General features: G+C 36.3%; 1 non-coding gene across 1 annotated transcript; it reads left to right on the forward strand.

Annotated features, from left to right (window-relative positions):
- The first annotated feature begins 4,584 nt into the window (after window positions 1-4,584).
- On the forward strand, window positions 4,585-4,657 carry Trnad-auc (transfer RNA aspartic acid (anticodon AUC)). The gene has a single exon. It is a non-coding gene; the product is annotated as a tRNA-Asp (tRNA).
- The last annotated feature ends 14,629 nt before the right edge of the window (window positions 4,658-19,286 follow it).

The following is a 19,286-nucleotide window of genomic DNA, read 5'->3' on the forward strand; positions in this document are numbered from 1 at the left end:
ATCGGTGCGAACCACCGTGCCGCGTACGGTGTGACGGGCGGCCGACACGGCTCAAGAAATACGCGTTCCTAGGACTAGAGCGAGCGTTTCAAAAAATAGAATAAAGAATTCGAGATTCGAATTTTCTTGGCTGGCATTTGTTTTTCTGGGTGAAGTTGCTTACAGATTTCATACACATATTTAGTTCTGTTTGTGTGTAGAAGTTTCGAAATACATACAGATACGTTTAGGTAATATGTCCAAATAAATCAGAGTTTGTGAAATCCCGTGTTATGGGAAAGAAAGCTTCAGAATTTTTATGTCGTTATTGATGTTAAAATAAGTAATGTAATGTTATATACTGCGGATAATGCTCGATTTTCTAACATTGTAGTGAGCTCAGCCAAATGCTTTTTATGTACGAATTGAAATAACAATCCTCACTTAGAGCAATCAGGTACTGTTTTCATATAATTCAACTAGCTCAGTTATAATTATAAGTACACATTAGACTACTTAAATACTGCCATAACATTCGACTTTTCGGTGTTACAAGATATGTTTAGATAACTTATTATGCTAAGCTAAGAGTTCTTCCCTTTGGCATAATCCACACTTAAAGTTACTTTGACATCCGTAATATGTAAGCTGAATTTGAAGTGACTTACACAGATTGGAGATGATTATTCAGTAAGTATAATTTAAGTTAAGTTTCCGAGATCGTGCGTATTATTTAGTCAGTTCCTTTGTGAGTTTCGCATTTTATGTGGCTGGACATCTGCCTGTCTGTTGGTAACGTCTAAACTGAAACTTGATATCTCAATTACAATTATCTTAGAAAGCGGGATGTAATGTATGAAATGGTTTCATTCTAAATAATGCCACAATATATGAACTACATCGAGGCATTCCAGTAAGTTTATACGGCTTCATAAATAAGGTATGTAGTTTTTCAAAACTTTTTGTCAACAACGTAGCATCTCTGGAGGAGTGAAGGTACACTATAGTATACACTACACTATTTTTTTAATTTGGGAATTCTTGTGTTATTTCTACTCAGAATCACGAGCTCTTTCGATCCTAATAGGAGAATAAAAGTGTTCCAAAAATTTTACAATTTTTTCCAAGTGAAAAGTAATTGAGTGGAAATAAAAACCTTAGGACACTTTTTTTTTTCTTTTAGGATCGAAAGAGCTCCTGATTTTGAGAAAAAAACTTAAAAATGTCTGAATAAAAAAGATTAGTACGAAAATATCCAGTCAACAAGTTGTAACAGACGCTGTGAAAACGCTCAAATATTCTCCTATCAATTAACAAAGGCCTTGTAAAGTGTTCCATCACGGTCCAAAACTCAGCAAAGCGGGCCAATGCACACAAGTCACTACACAAATTGGGGCAAGTTTGCCGATGGCAAATGTAGCGTTGGTGTAGCAATGCTACATTATTATTTAACGTCAGGAATAGTCGGTTGTTTTGCCGGATGTGTGACGACTGTAATGTTGGATTAGGTATGTAGGTAAATAAAAATACACGTGTAGGTCTGTAGGTCCTTCGGAAGATTCGCACATCCTTAGTCATTTTGGAAGACAAAGGGAATCATGAACTTAAGGAAATTGTTTTTAAAGAAGTAGTTATTTTAGTTTTTGAAGAAATAGAAACCATACATGTCACGCAACATTGAAACGGTTTAGGAGATATTTAAAGGGATAAGTTCGCCTTTGTACTAATGATGTGGGTTCTTCCATGTTTTGTTTCTTTTTGTACAATAAAGTGTTTTACTACTAATACTACTACTACCACAGAATAAATAATAGTACTAGGTACAGAAGACTCACTCTCTAACAAAACGCGTCTGTTACGATCAGGACAGATATGGCCGCTAGATGGCGACAGCGCCACGTGCGGCTTATGGCTAGCCACCAAAATTGGTGTGGAACGGATGTACTTGTAGCTACCTGTAGCAAAGCGACGAAATCGCGGAGTGAGCCACGCCTGCTACTACTACTAAAGTCATCATCAATAGAAGTGGATAATAATTTGCCAAAAGTTCATCCTTGCAAGTAACTTTAACACTACTCGTAGGTTTGTTTTACATTAAGAGTAGTGTATGAAACAGCATTTATTTTGGCATTTTAGGATTGGCCCGTTATAATAGTTGTTAATGGCTGCTATTTAACTGATCACCAGATTTAGTAAAATTTAATACCAAAAAAATCTATTTTACCACCCTAAAATCATGAATGATCACCAAAATTATAACACCATTTTAATGTGAAATGATTACCAATTTTATTACATTTTACTATCCTTTTAAAGGAAATGACACCAAAATAATCATTATTAACCCAAAAATAGTCAATGATTGCCAAATTTCAATCCCCATTTTAATGTGAAATGATAACCAAATTTTTACATCTTGCTATCCTATTAAAGAAAATGACACCAAAATAATCATTGTAAACCCAAAAATAGTAAATGACCACCAAAATTAGAACTACATTTTAATGTAAAATGATAACCAAATTTTTAAATCTTGCTATCCTATTAAAGCAAATGACTCCAAAATAATCATTGTAAACGCAAAAATAGTAAATGATCACAAAATTGTAACCACATTTTAATTAAAAATGTGCAATCATTTAATATATCGTTATCCTATTAAATTAATTAATCCACTTCGTCACCTTTTTCTAGTAGCATTTTATTTCTGTAACAGTCGCAGTTCTAACCTAACCTAACCCACTTTTCTAGTAGCATTTTGTTTCTGTAAGGGTCGCAGTTCAAACCTAACCTAACCCACTTTTCTAGTAGCATTTCTTTTCTGCAAGGGTCGCAGTTCAAACCTAACCTAACCCACTTTTCTAGTAGCATTTCGTTTCTGTATGGGTCGCAGTTCAAACCTAACGTAACCCACTTTTCTAGTAGCATTTCTTTTCTGTAAGGGTCGCAGTCCAAACCTAACCTAACTCACTTTTCTAGTAGCGTTTCGTATCTGTATGGGTAGCAGTTGAAACTTAACCTAACCTACTTTTCTAGTACCATTTCGTTTCTGTAAGGGTCGTAGTGCTAACCTAACCTAACCCACTTAACTGATAGCAGTTTAACTTACTTTTCTAGTAGCATAACGAAATGCTACTAGAAAAGTAGATTAGGTTAGGTAGGTATGCGGTGCGGGCTACGGGGGGTTGAGCGGGAGGGGCTAGTAATTTTGGCATCAGTTTACTTTATTTGGTAATATGTATAAATTTTTTGGTAATCATAGTGGTTTATTTAGGTGAAAATATCGCATTAAGTTGGTCTTCAAGATTTGGTGATCATTAATGATTTTTGGTGATCATTCAATATATTTGGTATTTGAATACAATTTGAAGTGCAGTCGTAATTAAAGTGGTGGTACTTTTGTATTTTTAGGCCTTATTTTTTTGGTGTTCAGTAATTTTTTTTGGTAAGCATGATTTTTTTATTTAGGGTACCAAAGTATTTTTTGGTGGTCATTATATTTGTAGCCGTTGTTAATTATGACCTAGGTACATATTCACCCTTCATAGTATACTCAAAACAAAATCATCCTATATAGAAGCCTTACTAGAAAATGAATGAACAAAATAGTTTGAGCGTAGATTTCGAGCACGTATACCTACACGAATATGCTTTTATGGAATCTCTAAAATGCTCTCCCAAATTAAAATCACACTCGGATGAACGGGACAGCGTCGCATTTAACTAAAACTGGAACTCGAATTTCATTCCGTTCGACAGTTGGACTGGAGACAGTAGGAGAGCTTGCCAACGAAGCCATACGATGATGAATTATTTGAGCCGTAACGTAAACAGCCTTTTGTACAAATTTAAAACTTATATTTAAAAATAATTTACCTTTTTTTTAACATTTTTGGTAGTTTCATATCCTTCATTTCGGGGAAAATTGTACCTCATTAGGGTAAATCGGAGAATATTTTTTCAAGCCGTCCACCATTTTAGCAGTATACGCGAAAGCGAAACGGTAGCGTTGCCTCGGCAATTTAACGTTGTCGTCGAGGTGCTTTTAATATTCTCCCTTTTATAAATCAGCGCTTGGATTAACGTACGCCGTGATACAGGTCAGGTCAGGCTTACCGTATGCAAATATGAAAAATAAGTTTTTGGCAAAAATTTCATTTTTGGTACAAGCTTTTATCGCTGACTATACTTTTCTTACGACAGACAACTAATACTCATCGAGACAATTCTAAAAACCCCTAACACAATTAGGTTGCGTTGTTTCATCACAGAGTTCCTATGGCCACATCCTGCCTCATCCACCATCATCAGATCAGTTCGACAGTATCATATTAAGCTTAGAATAAATTTAAAAGTGGAAAAATTACTGTCTTGGGTGAGACTTGAACTCACGGCCTCTGGATTGATTCTCCAGCGCTCTGCCATCTGAGCCACCAAGACCTCATCCATAGCCGGCAAATCTTTCCACCATATTCTATTAGAATATGGTGGAAAGATTTGCTGGCTATGGATGAGGTCTTCTATTATATGATATATATTCTAGTAGAATATCCATACCTCTATTCTATTAGAATATGGTGGAAAGATTTGCTGGCTATGGATGAGGTCTTGGTGGCTCAGATGGCAGAGCGCTGGAGTATCAATCCAGAGGCCGTGAGTTCAAGTCTCACCCAAGACAGTAATTTTTCCACTTTTAAATTTATTCTAAGCTTAATAGCATCGTTCGCAGACGTTTCTGCTTGTTAAAAATTAAAATTAGTATCATATTATTGTATTGTCATCAGAACTACATACAGTGCCAATTTTCATGACGCTACGATCCATGGAAGATGGTTAAATTAGTAACCTTAGATTCCATTACATAGTTACATAGTTACATACAGGTCGACCTAATAAAAGCTTGTTAAAAAACTGAAAAAAGCTCCTGATATTAAGTAAAGTCTATTAATTAAGGGGCATTGACATCCTGTGGTTGCTACAAATTGATTGGGTAGTAAAAGTAGTAAAATGGCCCATCGAATTGTCATTATACTGTCACTTTATCAGTGCGTGTTTATCAATATAATATATAGAGGATTTCCAGTTAAACTTTTCAAAATGGCGAAGATATATCGAGATTTTTTTAATCATTCATGTTGTTTTAAGTGTAATATTGATGACTTATTATATACTGGACTAACGTTGAAGTGTGCAGGTAATGAATGATAAAATTAGTCTTGAAACGTGTTTAAGCATTTTTTGGTTAACATCCGACAATCCTGGTGGCAAAGTCCAGCTTTCACTATATACTAAAAGCAACTACCGAACAATGTTATACTTTGCGAGCTTACTATTGACATTGGGCCCGATTCGGATTTTGAAATAGACATCTATTAGACATCTTTTAGACATCACCAAGATACGATAACGATATGTTTAAGATCTAACCTGTCAAATTTGACATTTGCGCGATTCTGGAGATACTGTTGAACGATTTCCACAGGATATGACTTAGAGATCTAATTCACATCTAATAGATATCTTACTCTATCTAACGTAAAAGTGACATTGGTTGCCCGAATTGCGCTGCAAAAGAGAACTAGTTGATATCTAAACTATAACGTATCTAGAATGGATCTAGTACGCGTCGTCTCTTGTAAATATCTTAAAGTTCGAATACGGCAGATTAGCGAAAACATCATTGATAGAAAGCCAATTTTTAAAAAAGAAACAGTATATATAAACAGTTCTTTAATTCGGCTACAATCTGAATAAGAACCCAATCCGGATTTGTCCGCCCAGTCCCCTTAGTTCGGTTGAATCCTTGTTCATTACGAGGCCCGAGGCCTACTGTGCCCCTGTTATGTGGCGGCCTGTTTCATTTCGCGTGTCACACCGCCGTCGCATTAGAGCCAGTTTTACCACGAACTTTGAACAAGTACGCATTGTGCAATGCATTGAATCGATATTTGAATAGACGTACTACGAACAAGCTATAGTTCGTTTTTTTAGCATTAGAAATAAGGTAAACAATCTTGATGTGTCTTTTAATTGGAAAACACATTTTAAAAATGATTTACGGCAAATATGTAACAATTATGAATCTAATACGATCACTTATATTCTTTTGCTTTGAAAAGTAATAGTTACTGATTTTTAAAAAGCGTTGTTCAATTAAAAGACATGTCAAGATCGCTTACCTTCTTTCAAGTTCTTTCTAATGCTAAAAAAAACGAACTATAGCGATAACGCCAGTTGCGTTGAGAGTAAACGCGGTGGATTAAAAAAAACAATGATTTGGATAAAGTCAAGTTTTGAAAATCGGGTTATAAGAATTTTTTATTCGTGTGACATTTTTACAGGGTAAAGATATTTAGTAGGCATCTATAACTTCAGATTCTGCTTCTTTCTACTTCAGCTGACACAAATGCGGTGGCAAAATTAAATGCCGGTCCCGCATTGGCTTATACAGCCACGAGAGACGTTGTTCCTCGCTTACAGACGCTGCATAAATCATCTGTCAAGATTTTAAAGGCATGATGATGATAACTTATAATTTTGTAATATCGCTTCTGTTTTTATTATATATTGATTATAGCGTGTACAATTGTTTATAGCTAGACAAGATGATAATCGTTAAAAATGCCATTAAAAACTAAAATAATGTGTGGATACAGATGGGTAGGTTTTCGTAACATCTCTCATCCTACGTTAGGCGTTTATCGATGTATGATTAATATATTGGCAAGCCCCTTTGGAAACTGTAAGAAGTGCCCTTAAATCCTAAATTTAAATTATGATATTATTCCGTTGTGTATGTAGAGGTAACATAATTATACTACATCTACATCTACAATTTTTGTGTCATAGTAGACACAAAAATTGTAGTATAATTAGTACTCTTAGTAGTAGACTGTAGGGTAGCATGCATTTTGTTAATTTAGCTGATAGTAGTAAATTCTTTAGCGCCTAATGTAATCAATAAAAACTGGCAAACTAGGAAAAGTGCCATCCTGCGAGACAGGCATAGCAGTGTTTAACTAGAATAAGTTTACCTAACCTTGTTTAATCATAAGTTTCACTGTATCAATAAACTATTTAGATTTTTTGATTTTTGATTTTGATCTACATCTACAACCACAAAGAGGCAAAAACTATTCGGATAAAATAAATATTTTATCCTACTTACGTACATTCAATACTATACGAGTAAATACCGGTCTATTAATCCTTGAACAAATGCTAAATATACTCGTACATCAGTATTACAACAAAACCACAAAACTGCGACTTTGAATACCTTCGGGCCTTTACAAACGTCCCCGGCTCCTTGACTTTGGGCATAAATCCATTGACTGTCAGGTCCTTAGCCAAAGGCTTTCCCGCTTAGTCCGCTTAGTGATGTGCGGTTTAAAATATTCTCGAATATTTATGTTTGATATTTTTCACTCAGAAGTTGAATAAATCTGTCTACTTAATAGCCAGCCCACACTAGCGTCTCCTGAGCGTCGGCGTCTAATCAACTCTACGGCTGCTGCTCGACGGATGCTGTTTAGCAAAAATGTGTCGACCCACATGAATGTCTCAATAAGATGTCAACTTTAGGCGTCAATTTTTTTAAATTGACATCTTATTGCAAGATCGATGTGGGTTGACACATTATTGCGTAACAGCATCCGCTCGACGCAACGTTGGCGCAACTGCGCAGCGACGTCATTTTCCATAACGCTGATTAGACGCCGACGCACAAAAGGCACTAGTGTGGGGTGTGTTAAGGTGATATTTGGATGTCAACTGCATTAAATGTTACGACACTACTGCCACATAGACGCAGCCGCTGTCACTGTCAATTGATTGTGTTCAAATGAGTGACGTTAGTGGCTAGAACTCGTCGCGATTAGAACGTTCAATCGGTTACTAATTTTATCAATTGAATTGACAGTGACAGCTCCCACGTCATTCGAACGTCACTTTAAATCATTTGTAGATGTCTACTATGATTTTTAGGAACTCAATAATATAACAGACTAGCTTCGGCCTTCGTCTGGATGCGTTTGATTGATAAAAACTATCCTGTATCCTTCCGCGGGCCTCAATTATCTACATATTACCAAATTTTATCTATATCCTGAAATAAAACTATTGAATCGAATTATATCGCCTATATTGAATTCATACCACCCGTTGACCGCGAACGCTGTAAAGGGTTCGAAAAGTCGGGATGTACCTAGTATGAATTCAATATACGCGATATAATCCGTTTCAATACTTTTATTTCATAAGTAACTATCGCGGTAACCGAAGACAATATTTTATCTAAATCGTTTAAGCGATTTAAGAGTGAACAGGTGACAGAAAGAAAGTTATTTTCGCATTTATATTATTTGTAAACACTTGCATAAAAGTTTGTATACGGACGGCTACCTTTTCTCTGCAGCTGACCGTTAAAAATTCTCAAGAATTCAATACAAAACCAGTGCCGGACGAAAGTTGCACATCTCTAAGCCCGGCGATGTCCCGCCGATAACATCTGGCTAGATTTAAAGCTGGATAACTCAGGCTAAACGAAACGACTACACCGTCTTGCTAAAATAAACGGACGTTATCTATTTAAAGAGACACACAAATGTTTCGGATTAAGACAAAGTTTTATAGAAAAGGAAACGTTCCACTATGTGTAGTGTGTGTAACTAACTATATATCTATCAGTTATCTCAGTGGTAAAGAAGTTGCGCAGTGATTTTTAAAAGAACTCAGATTAAAACTACATAAGTGATATAGGTATATAAGGTACTAACTTATTAGTTGCAGATATTTTTACAGCTGATAGTACTCGATTCCTGGTGTATAATTTAAATATGAAACATTTATAACTTTTATGATGTCTTTTTGGAGAAAACTGAACAACAAATTTGCTACGTAAAAACACCCTGTTAATGTGATTATTAAATTTGAACTCATTGAACAGATTCTAGTACCTCTTTTACCTAACACCTAACTGTCTGGCCACTTCACGTCAATAAATCAAATACTTGATTGTCAATGTCATGTTAATTGCTGTCTGATCGTCGTGTCAGTTAAATGCACAAATGATGATTATTTTTAGACGAAATTATAATTAATTTTTATGATTATTTATGTACCTTTAACCTTTTGTTTGAAAAATGTATTTATTGCCCATCTATAAAACTAAATAAATTATGTTACTTTATTAATTTTTTGTTCGGTAAGTGAAAACAAAAAAAATATACATATATTCTTAATTTCTATTTAAAGTTAATTGTTTTAAAGTAAAGTATCATCTGTTAAAATATGTGAACTAATAAATTAACACCTTATAATATCACATTTTTACTTACTTAAGATAATATTGTATCAGTTTCATGCCACCAAGCCAAGGTTGAAGACCAGTCCTTAGCTGACCATAATAACTTGTTACCGACCGCCACAGTTTAAGGGTACAACAAGTGAAAAAGTGACCCCAAATGAGGGTATAATAATTGTAGCTCTAGTGAAAAACGGGTCAACTTATATGAAACTTATACCGTTTTTTACTAGAACCGTAGAATTTTACGCTACAAAAACAGGGTAAAAACCTATTTGATATCGTATCTTAGGTCAGGCCAAGCCGGACTACGAGTATAAACGCCTATCTAAATTGTGTAGAAGCAGCAGACAGAGACGTACGTGCTACATATGCATCCGGTGTGCACTGGCCTTAAGCCAAACGTGTACCGAGGGGCAAAAGTCCCAAGAGTCAGATCTCCGCAACGACTGATCATAGGATTATCATCATACTGACATTACTAATGCGATCACCGCAGTAACACACTATACTTCATTTTTTTAGCATTAGAAAAAGGGTGAACAATCTTGACGTGTATTTTTATTGAATATCACTTATGACAAAAAAGTTACAGCAAGTGCAAGGATATATATTTACATTATTTTGGTTTCATAAGTAATGGCCGAGCGGATATGACGCCCGACTTTCAATCCGGAGCACGCGTGTTCAAATCCTGGCTCGTACTAATTAGGTTTTCGGAACTTATTGTACGAAATATCGTTTGATATTTACTACTAGCTTTTCGGAGAAGAAAAACATCGTGTGGAAACCTGCATATATCCGCGAAGAATTTCAAAGGTGTATGTGAAGTCCCCAACCCGCATTGGGCTAGCGTGGGGACTATAACCCAAGCCCTCTCGTGCTTGAGAGGAGGCCTGTGCCCAGCAGTGGGATGTATATAGGCTAAATTATGTTATTATTTAATATCATACAACTTTCTCTGGTACTGCAGGTCTCACAACACCCACTTAGTAAGTTTCTCTATTACTATTTTCATTAGGTATAACATCTACAACTTCAAAAGCTTGATGAAAATAAGAAGTCCCACAAAAACATCTTCATTAAAGTCATGCACTATCAGCGCCCAATTTGCCATACTTAATTAAGTTTGTAAACAAAGCAATTAAACCGAAGCACCTCATGTGAGGTGTATTTAATTTATCGTTCTGAGCAATTACTTAATAACTCCTATCTTTAAGAAATTCAAAGACCAGAACCAGTTTGAACCCTGATATATTATAGTTGTTAAGAAACTTGAGCTCAAGTAACACTGGTGTTGTGATGAGATGGAGACAATGTAGTCTGAATATGGCTGAGAATTGCCTTGTTAAGGCGAAAGCCTTAAATTACATGTTCCGTTCCGTGACGGTGATGGGCTCCAGAAATTATAATAAGACTGCTTTAATCTTGAATTTTAGGATAAGTTACAGTTAATAGATTTCAATCAGTATTTTCACGTGTTCTCCAGACTTAAATTATTTTGTCATGAATCAATTGAATTATTTTGTCGGAATGCAGTCACGGAACATAGGTGACATTTATTGCAATTTTAATCATAAAATCAAATCAATAACATAACCTTTAAAACGTAGGTATTTTGAATAAAATTATACAATATACACTATTGAAGAAAGACAGTCGCCGATCAATTTTGAACATTGTTCATTGTAGGATTGGAAAAACTAGAATTATCAATGTACTATAAAGCCGACCACTTACTAACAGGCCGCCGGACGATATTGGCCTGTCAGTTAAAACAAAAAGTTGACAGTTCCGAACAACTGACCGACCGATATCGTCCGGCGGACTGTTAGTCAGTGGTCGGCTTAATAGAGAAAAATCTAAAAAATATTAGGTACTTAAACTAGCTCAGTTACTAAAAAGAAAATACCGGAAATTGAAGAAGCAGTCGTAGTCGATATTATTATCTAAGATGACAAGTTGTTCATTTATGTTGTCACTTCAAAAGACCAAAAGTCAAACTTCCGTTCCGATATAAAAAAATGACATTTAGTTGTCATTCGAATGTGCATTTCACTCGTACTTGCTGTACTTGTATATGTATTGGCGCGAGTGAGACGCACGGGCAAATGCTAACACAGAATAAATAATAGTACTAGGTACAGAAGACTCACTCTCTAACAAAACGCGTCTATTACGATCAGGACAGATATGGCCGCTAGGTGGCGACAGCGCCACGCGCGGCTTATGGCTAGCCACCAAAATTGGTGTGAAACGGATGTACTTTTAGCTACCTGTTGCAAAGCAACGAAATCGCGGAGTGAGCCACGGCTGATGATAACAAAATGACATCATTTTCATCATCACTTCAAAGCACGAACCGACTCAGTCACAATACTGTTTAACATATTTGAACCGTTAATGTTGTTCTAAGATTGCCAGTTTGCTGATACGATTATGTGACTGAAGAGCAAATGTGAAATTGTGTGCATGTTCAAGATAAATTAGGATTTGTACAGTCGCCATCAGATATATTGGAGCGGCCAAGGTGCTCACAAATATCTGAACACGCCTCTATTGTCAAGGCGTCACAGTGCGTCGGGCTGTTAATAGTGGGGTTACAAAGAGTAGAGGTCTTAAACTATTTACAATTAATATACGTAAGTTCTTCACATTTTGCCTACAAACTGGCATACAAATTTAAATGAACTAGCCTTACATCAAGTACTTAGGTATATGAAATATTATTAAATAAATTACTTTACTGGTTTCTTGCATATTAGTATTATTATTTATTTATTTTTACTGTTTAGCACCGCAGAAAATATAACGCGTATATATTTTTCTAATCAAATAATTTTAATTTATCAAATGGACCAAAATATGTAACGCGCAATTTTTTACTATCATAATTTATTGAAAACAAACGATATTTTAAACTAACTATTTCACACACGACACGTAATTAATACGACATAATGGGTCCATATTGCCCCGAATTCTAACTAAATCTTATTTCACAATAGTCCCCGATAATTTGCGCCTACGTAACGTGTTATCTGTATCTAAATTAGATTTCCCTGCAATCCTTTGTTCTTGTACTCAGTAAATCCGAAGTCATGCGTAGAGTTAACGTATTGTAAGCATTACTCTGAATGGAAGGGAATTACTCCGTTACTTAATTATGTATGCTATCATTACTAGGAATCGTGAAATTTGAGTTCTCGTCTCGGGTTGGAGTAATTTAGTAACTATCGTTTTACTATCTTGCCAAGTGCGAGTCGGACTCGCGTACCAAGGGTTCGCGTACATTAAGTCCGACTCACGCTTGACTGCACATTTCTAATAGGTTTTCCTGTCATCTATAGGTAAAGAACTATTTTGTATATTTTTTCAAAATCTTAAACCTAGTAGGTAGTTTCGGAGATAAAGGGAGGGAATGGTATTTTTTTGGCTATTTTCTGAAATAACTTTTAACCTATATATGTTAAAATTATAAAAAAATATATTTGGAATTCTCAAGATGAGCTCTTTCATTTGATATATAACACGATATAGTTTGAAAATTTTTATTTTTTAACTTTCTCATTTACCCCCCAAAAGTGGCCCCCATGTTTAAAATTAATTTGTTTACGTTACATGTCCGTCTTTGGGTCACTAATTTACATATGTGTACCAAATTTCAACTTAATTAGTCTAGTAGTTTCCGAGAGAAAATAGGCTGTGACAGACGGACAGACAGACAGACGCACGAGTGATCCTATAAGGGTTCCGTTTTTTCCTTTTGAGGTACGGAACCCTAACAAATAGGTAATCTGACTTTTGTCAACTAATTTTCCTTGTCAGTCCGATAATTTTGTAGTTGACTGAACAACCCCGCAACAAGGAACTCTCTGAGTTGTTTACCGACGTTTCCCATTACAAGTCCCAAACGGACAAGTTAGAACCGCCGTTCTGTAATATTAATGCGGTTTACTTGTCTTTGTGCCCAGTTAATCTGTGCCTTTACCATTTACCGCGGTCGTACGCTAGCGACTGCTTAATCTCGCTGTGTATCTCGCTCGCACTGGAGGTATGTACGGCGACCACCAGTTTCGCACTGATATATTCGTTAGCGTATGCGTAATTTACTTTCGAAAGTTACGCAGACGTTAGCGATACCGGGTGTGGTCTGTAACACGTGCAAATAATTAAAACATTTATATTTATTGTACTTCTCAAACGATATACGTTTTGATTAACAATTTTTTAGAGCACCGTACAAAACTTTGTTCACGGTGCTCTTATGGGATCACTTCGGTCTTGCAAATCGGTTAAATGCGTTTTTCTCAAAGACCGTTTGATGTAGGTACCTAAAATTTGGAATCGTTATGGCAAGTACCATCACTAACACTGTGAATAAGTCAAAATTGCTTATTTCTGATTATAGGGGGAAATTTGGGGGGTTGAGAGGGGTAGCCTGAATTTTTTTTTATTTGTAAGAATCGTGTGGGGTACCATTAGAAAGCTTGCAAAAAATTGAGTCGATGGACTGATTTTGACTTCATTTTAGAGTGCAATAGTTTCGATAAAAAATGCATTTAAAGTTGCAAGTTTTCATACAAAAAATTTCACCTCAGTCCTGGCAATTTTCGCGAAAAGTATAGCTAACAGGCAGCTGACCAGTCAATACCCAACTTAAAGAAGCATGGAGACGGCGGGAAAATTATCAGCTTAACTTTATCTTTATTAGTTTTTCAACTGCAGCCTGATCTTTGGTTGCTTAGGGCTAGCTAACTGATGCTTACACTGGTCATTTCATATTAGGAAGTAGTTTTAGCGAGAAAGATCCTTAGTTAAAACTTTGGCATTGAAATTTATGACTTATGTCTTTGATACAAAGTTTAATTCTGCTTGCTTATTTTTGTGGGATATTATTTTTTTCTGAATAGCCTACTATAAGTATGAGAGAGATCTACAAAATACAACCTTATTATATTGCAAATAAGTTTAAATTTCGAACGGGCTTTCCAACCAATTGACTATCTCAATGTGCTCAGTAAGAAACATATTTATTATTGCAGTTTATATGAAAAAATTCAAATTAAGAATTCCGTATAGAGAAAGGGAACGGTGCTCTGATTGTAATCTTGTTTTATTGTGTTCTGTGCTCTTATTTTAATTATGATATCCCTTGATTTTCTATTTTTCATACAAATGAAATATTATTTTCCGTGTACGCTGTCATCAGTATGTCTGACGTTGCTTGTCACGTTATAAACATAACAAAATTCGCAATACATTGAGTCTTAGCATAAACATAAAAGAGTGATAATAATCAAAGCAGAACTTATTTATTAAAGTCGCTGAACAAATTTTGGTCAGTTTGAGGAGCACAACCTACAGAGTTTAATTTATTGCTCCTGTTACAGGCCACACCCGGTATAACAGTTTGACATGGCTAAGGCAGTCGTGATAAGGCTGCAGGTCTACCTAACTTTAACTTATAATCATCCTAACGATTATAACTTATGGTAAAGGGTACAGATCAACCCTGTAGTAATTGCAGCGCGTGGTTAACCAAACCACAATCTGCGACAGGTGAAATGAAGTACTGGCACGCAATTCCACGTAGCTTTTTGATGGATGGAACATTATGAGTTCCCGATATTTCGCAGCATTTATCATTATGTTTCTCTACGACGCGACATTATTATTTTGCAACAGTATCGGAATATTGAAATTTCAAGATTTCTTTCATGATGTTTACTCATTATTACGAGACTTAATCGCGTAAAATAAAGTTTAAAAAAGTTCTCTCAGTAAGTTCGGCCTCTAAAAGTGTACTAATCCTTCGGGTTCTTTTGTACAGTTTTAATATTAGATCAAGACAAAGATTCTACCGTATAAATTTTCTACGCTGCGGACCCGATCTCTTTAAAATCGTTTTATCCAGAAGTATATAATAGTCTAGCTAGCGTTGGTCCCAGTGACCTAACTCTTATTTTTTTTAAATCGCTTTCAAAGTTAAAAAAGCCTTCGCTGCCTTAACGAGAAAGTTAATAAACGGTTTAAACTCGTGAGATGAGATTCAAATTACCCGCTCGGGAATAGACTGCAGTGGATCTGAGATTTCTTTGTATTTGTCAAGCCGGGGAAAATGTCTATCGAAGAAAACAATATTTAAGAAGTATAAAAGAAACGGTTAAGAGCGTTTTCACATTGTCCGATTGGATATTGGATAGTTGTAATAATGTATAACATGTGTATTTTTTTGTTTTATTCATTTAAGACGAATCGAATAATTAATAAGTTGGGCTCTGAATAATAAATAAGAAATCTTTATTGCTAATAAATTCACATCCTTAACGCAAAAAAGGCCGACTTCATGGTACAGGGAAAAATTCGACCCATGCCACTGTTTCCAGGGTGGCCTAGCGGTTTTAGGCATCTGCCGCGATTGCAGACGCTGCTGGTTCGATTCCAGCCTCGGGCACTGGAGGCCTTGGTCACTTGGTTTATCTTTCGAATATGACATTTATTTCAGTTTATAGGTCTAACATAGTCATAATATAATTTAGGGATACGATATTCAAGAACACGCCATTTTCCGTATTGAGGCGTTTATGTTAACAACAGTGATCTAAACAGCAGTATGCATCAGACAGATGCGTCACTTTCTGACATGAGAACCCCTAGTGTATAGACCGACCGCTTAACTGAGTCCTCGCCTGCGCGGTACGGGGGCGACGGGGCGGGACGACTAAGGGTGGCGGGGAATGTGCGGGCGCCGTACGCCTGCCGTCCGCACCTTCCCCGCCACCCTCAGTTAAGCGGTCGGTCTATAGATTTCATTCGATAGCGTGACGGACGTACGCGTTTGCGTTAAGTCTCATTTTGTATGGGATTTTAAACAGCGCGCCAAGCGTCATGTCACGCTATTGAATGTTTGCACTAGGGGTACAGAGGGAGACACCATGCTACGTAGTTCGCAATAAGTGCGAGCACAATATGCCTGCAGCAATTCAAACACGCAAAAAGCGTATGCAAATATATTTCGTGGCAAAAAATGAGTTTCACTGTCTCACATTTCCGCGAATACGAGGAATATTCCTTGTTCTGTGGATGACCTAGAAACCTGTTTAATCTGAGCTGTTATTCATAACGCTAAAATAGCGCATCGCTGTGGGGGATGCAGATGATACAGTATGAATATGCAGAATACAATAGTATTGTTTCAAATACATACATTTTCACCGCATCCGCTCGTAAATGCTCTCTTTATACTTGAATAACTGATGAGAAAGTTGTATTTTATTTACAATAGTGGCAATTTATACTAATTGTGAGTTGTTTACTCTTGTTGGCTGGTAGAATTGGCTTTTAAGTGTTTATTACAATGATAGATATTATTTAATAATTTTCATTTGAATTTGATTTATAATGTTTTACAGTTAATATTTTCCGGACATTGGTGTGGTGAAAATAGCTTTATTTCATTCGGTAGCAAACGTTTTCAGTCTCGTGCTTTGAAACCCTCGCAACGCTCAAGATGGAGCTTTCTGAACCACTCCCTACGCTCGTGGTTTTTCGAATCTTTCAATTGCTCAATATTAGCACGAGGAATAAACAATAACTTTGACCAATTCTATAACAATAGTTATTTGTTTACAAAGTCAGAAAATGCTCTGACTAGACGCGAACAGATACATCGGGGCTCGTAAGTGGATACCTATAGACGCTTGCAGCTCGAGCGTACCCATTTAAAAACGCGTTGCCGACTCTTTATTACTAAATATACATTGTACATTGTTTAATTATTTTAACAAGTAACCGCTGAAAGGAGCCTCAAGATTAATTATAACAAATACCTTATATCTTGACAACAGTAACGTAGGTACTCAGTTTATATGCTCAAGGAGAGCACTATATCAAAATTATATACGACCCTTACGAGACCCATATCAGCCTGTCTGGTTCTATAAATCAGTCTTAAGTGCTCCTTAAGACACTGCCGGGCGTTAATAGCAATACTCGAAATTACGTATTTGGATTTTAATTTGAAAGCGAGGAGATATTATTACCTACGTATTTCATGTTAGAATATTAAATTATTTCTTGCTTAAGGTGGAGAACGCTGTTGGTTTACTCAAAGCCGGAATAAGGGTAAAGAAAATGAGTCATCATTAAAAAATACATGGTGCTTAACAGCTTTTAACGACTTTCGATTAAAACGCAAGTGTCATTCTAATTCTTTTGAATTAATTCAATCAGTAGGTTTTTCTCGCAACTACAAAAATCAAGCAATATATAAAATATTTGGGTCATTCTCGCATTTCGTGCAAATCGGTATTATTTGCAATTTACCAAAAATGTGATGGTGTTTTCGAATATCTGTTAATGCAAGGTTGTAACATAGGACCTAAAGTATATTGGCCCGCCATGAACAATTCTAAAAAGGTGGTTATTATCTTTATATTTACAATTAACCCCCACTATTTTCATTCCTCTCTGCATGTAACGCGTGAAGTTAAACTTTGACCTCGATTTGAACCTTAAGATACTAAAAATAGAAAACTTGTTGTTGGTTCAGTAAACAAGTAATTTAGTTATGTTTTATATCCTATAATATTATACGCTAAGAAATTAACAATAAAACTATACAGCCTTATAAGTGATGGTCCAAGCAATTTCTTCATTACCGACGCGAGAAATGGATTAGCTATATTTTGCTATATAGCAAGGGTATATAGCACTTCCCGCGGATACAACACATTGTTCGTCAGTCAGTTGGCCGCGTGCTACCACAGCGGTCGTCCGTATGTTGCTTTTGACGAAAATACTTACGTTCTCTCGTGTCGGGAAGGAGTGTGGTTCAGATAAATCTTCATCGCCATCTAGTGATTTATACAGTAAGTACCAATTGTACATCATTAAAATTATACCTAATTGATGTGTTTTAGGGTTGCCTTTCGTGTGGCTTATTCCGCGAAATCAAGGTCTGATATCAACCGACCTAGGCGACGAAAACTTCCAAAACTTCATTCATATCTGTTTCATTCATTTCTTTTCCTTCCAATTTTGCCAGGGAAGGTAATGAACGAATTTAGAAGGTAATGATAATGTATTTGAGGCAGTGCATTTAATGGAAAGAGGGTTAAGTTATTATAAATAGAATGTTGGTATAAGCATTTAAAACTGTATGTAATAATATATAGGGGAGCCCAACTGGTGATTTTTTGGATTTAACTAGAGCCCAGTAGATTAACATAATCTGCCGCTCTACATATAATACCAGACCGCACTCAAGGACTGTGCTGAGAAAAATGACACGTTACTAAGAGACTAAGTGAGTTGGAATCATTTGATACCTGTCGACGATAAGGTGTCGAGGAGAACGGGGCAAATGTTTGAAATAAAGGGCAGAAACTACAGAAACATAAACACAGGCCGATAAGCAATAATAGTGCCTCCGCCGTCAAAAGCGACAATCCGTGCGTGATAAATCTCAGAAAACTGATACCAGCAGTAAAAAGCGGTGTAAAATCCCTCTCGGCGGTGGACCATCGCAAGTTCATCCATCTGTGGAATATAGCTTGAGGATCGGAGGACCTACGGGCATATCTGCTGTTATTCATGGTGCACTGTCGATGAACTTAAGCTCAAAGGGGACTCCAAGACTTTCAAAATAGGAGTACCCTCGACAATGTATGAATCCTGTTTATTTCCAACTATGTAGCCTGATAATCGTGGTCATTTCGTAAATCCAACGTCAATGGGAGTCAGACAAAAACCAACCAGTAATACCTAGTTTCGGAATCCTGATTTGAAACCTTCACTGACCTTTACCAAAGTGTAAGGGGTCTTAACACCAAAGTAAGTATTTCGGGCTTCTATGCTGTTGGTCCAGACTACTTAGGTACCTGCATATATCTTAAAGGGGTGTTTAGAGCATTAGAATGGTCCAATACACTCCATGCTTAATCTGGTACCTACTCTCCACAAGTACATATCCTCACCATTGGAAGATTTCACGGGTAAG

The sequence above is a fragment of the Cydia splendana genome, chromosome 14 (assembly GCF_910591565.1).
Source record: "Cydia splendana chromosome 14, ilCydSple1.2, whole genome shotgun sequence".
Taxonomy (NCBI): Eukaryota; Metazoa; Arthropoda; class Insecta; order Lepidoptera; family Tortricidae; genus Cydia; species Cydia splendana.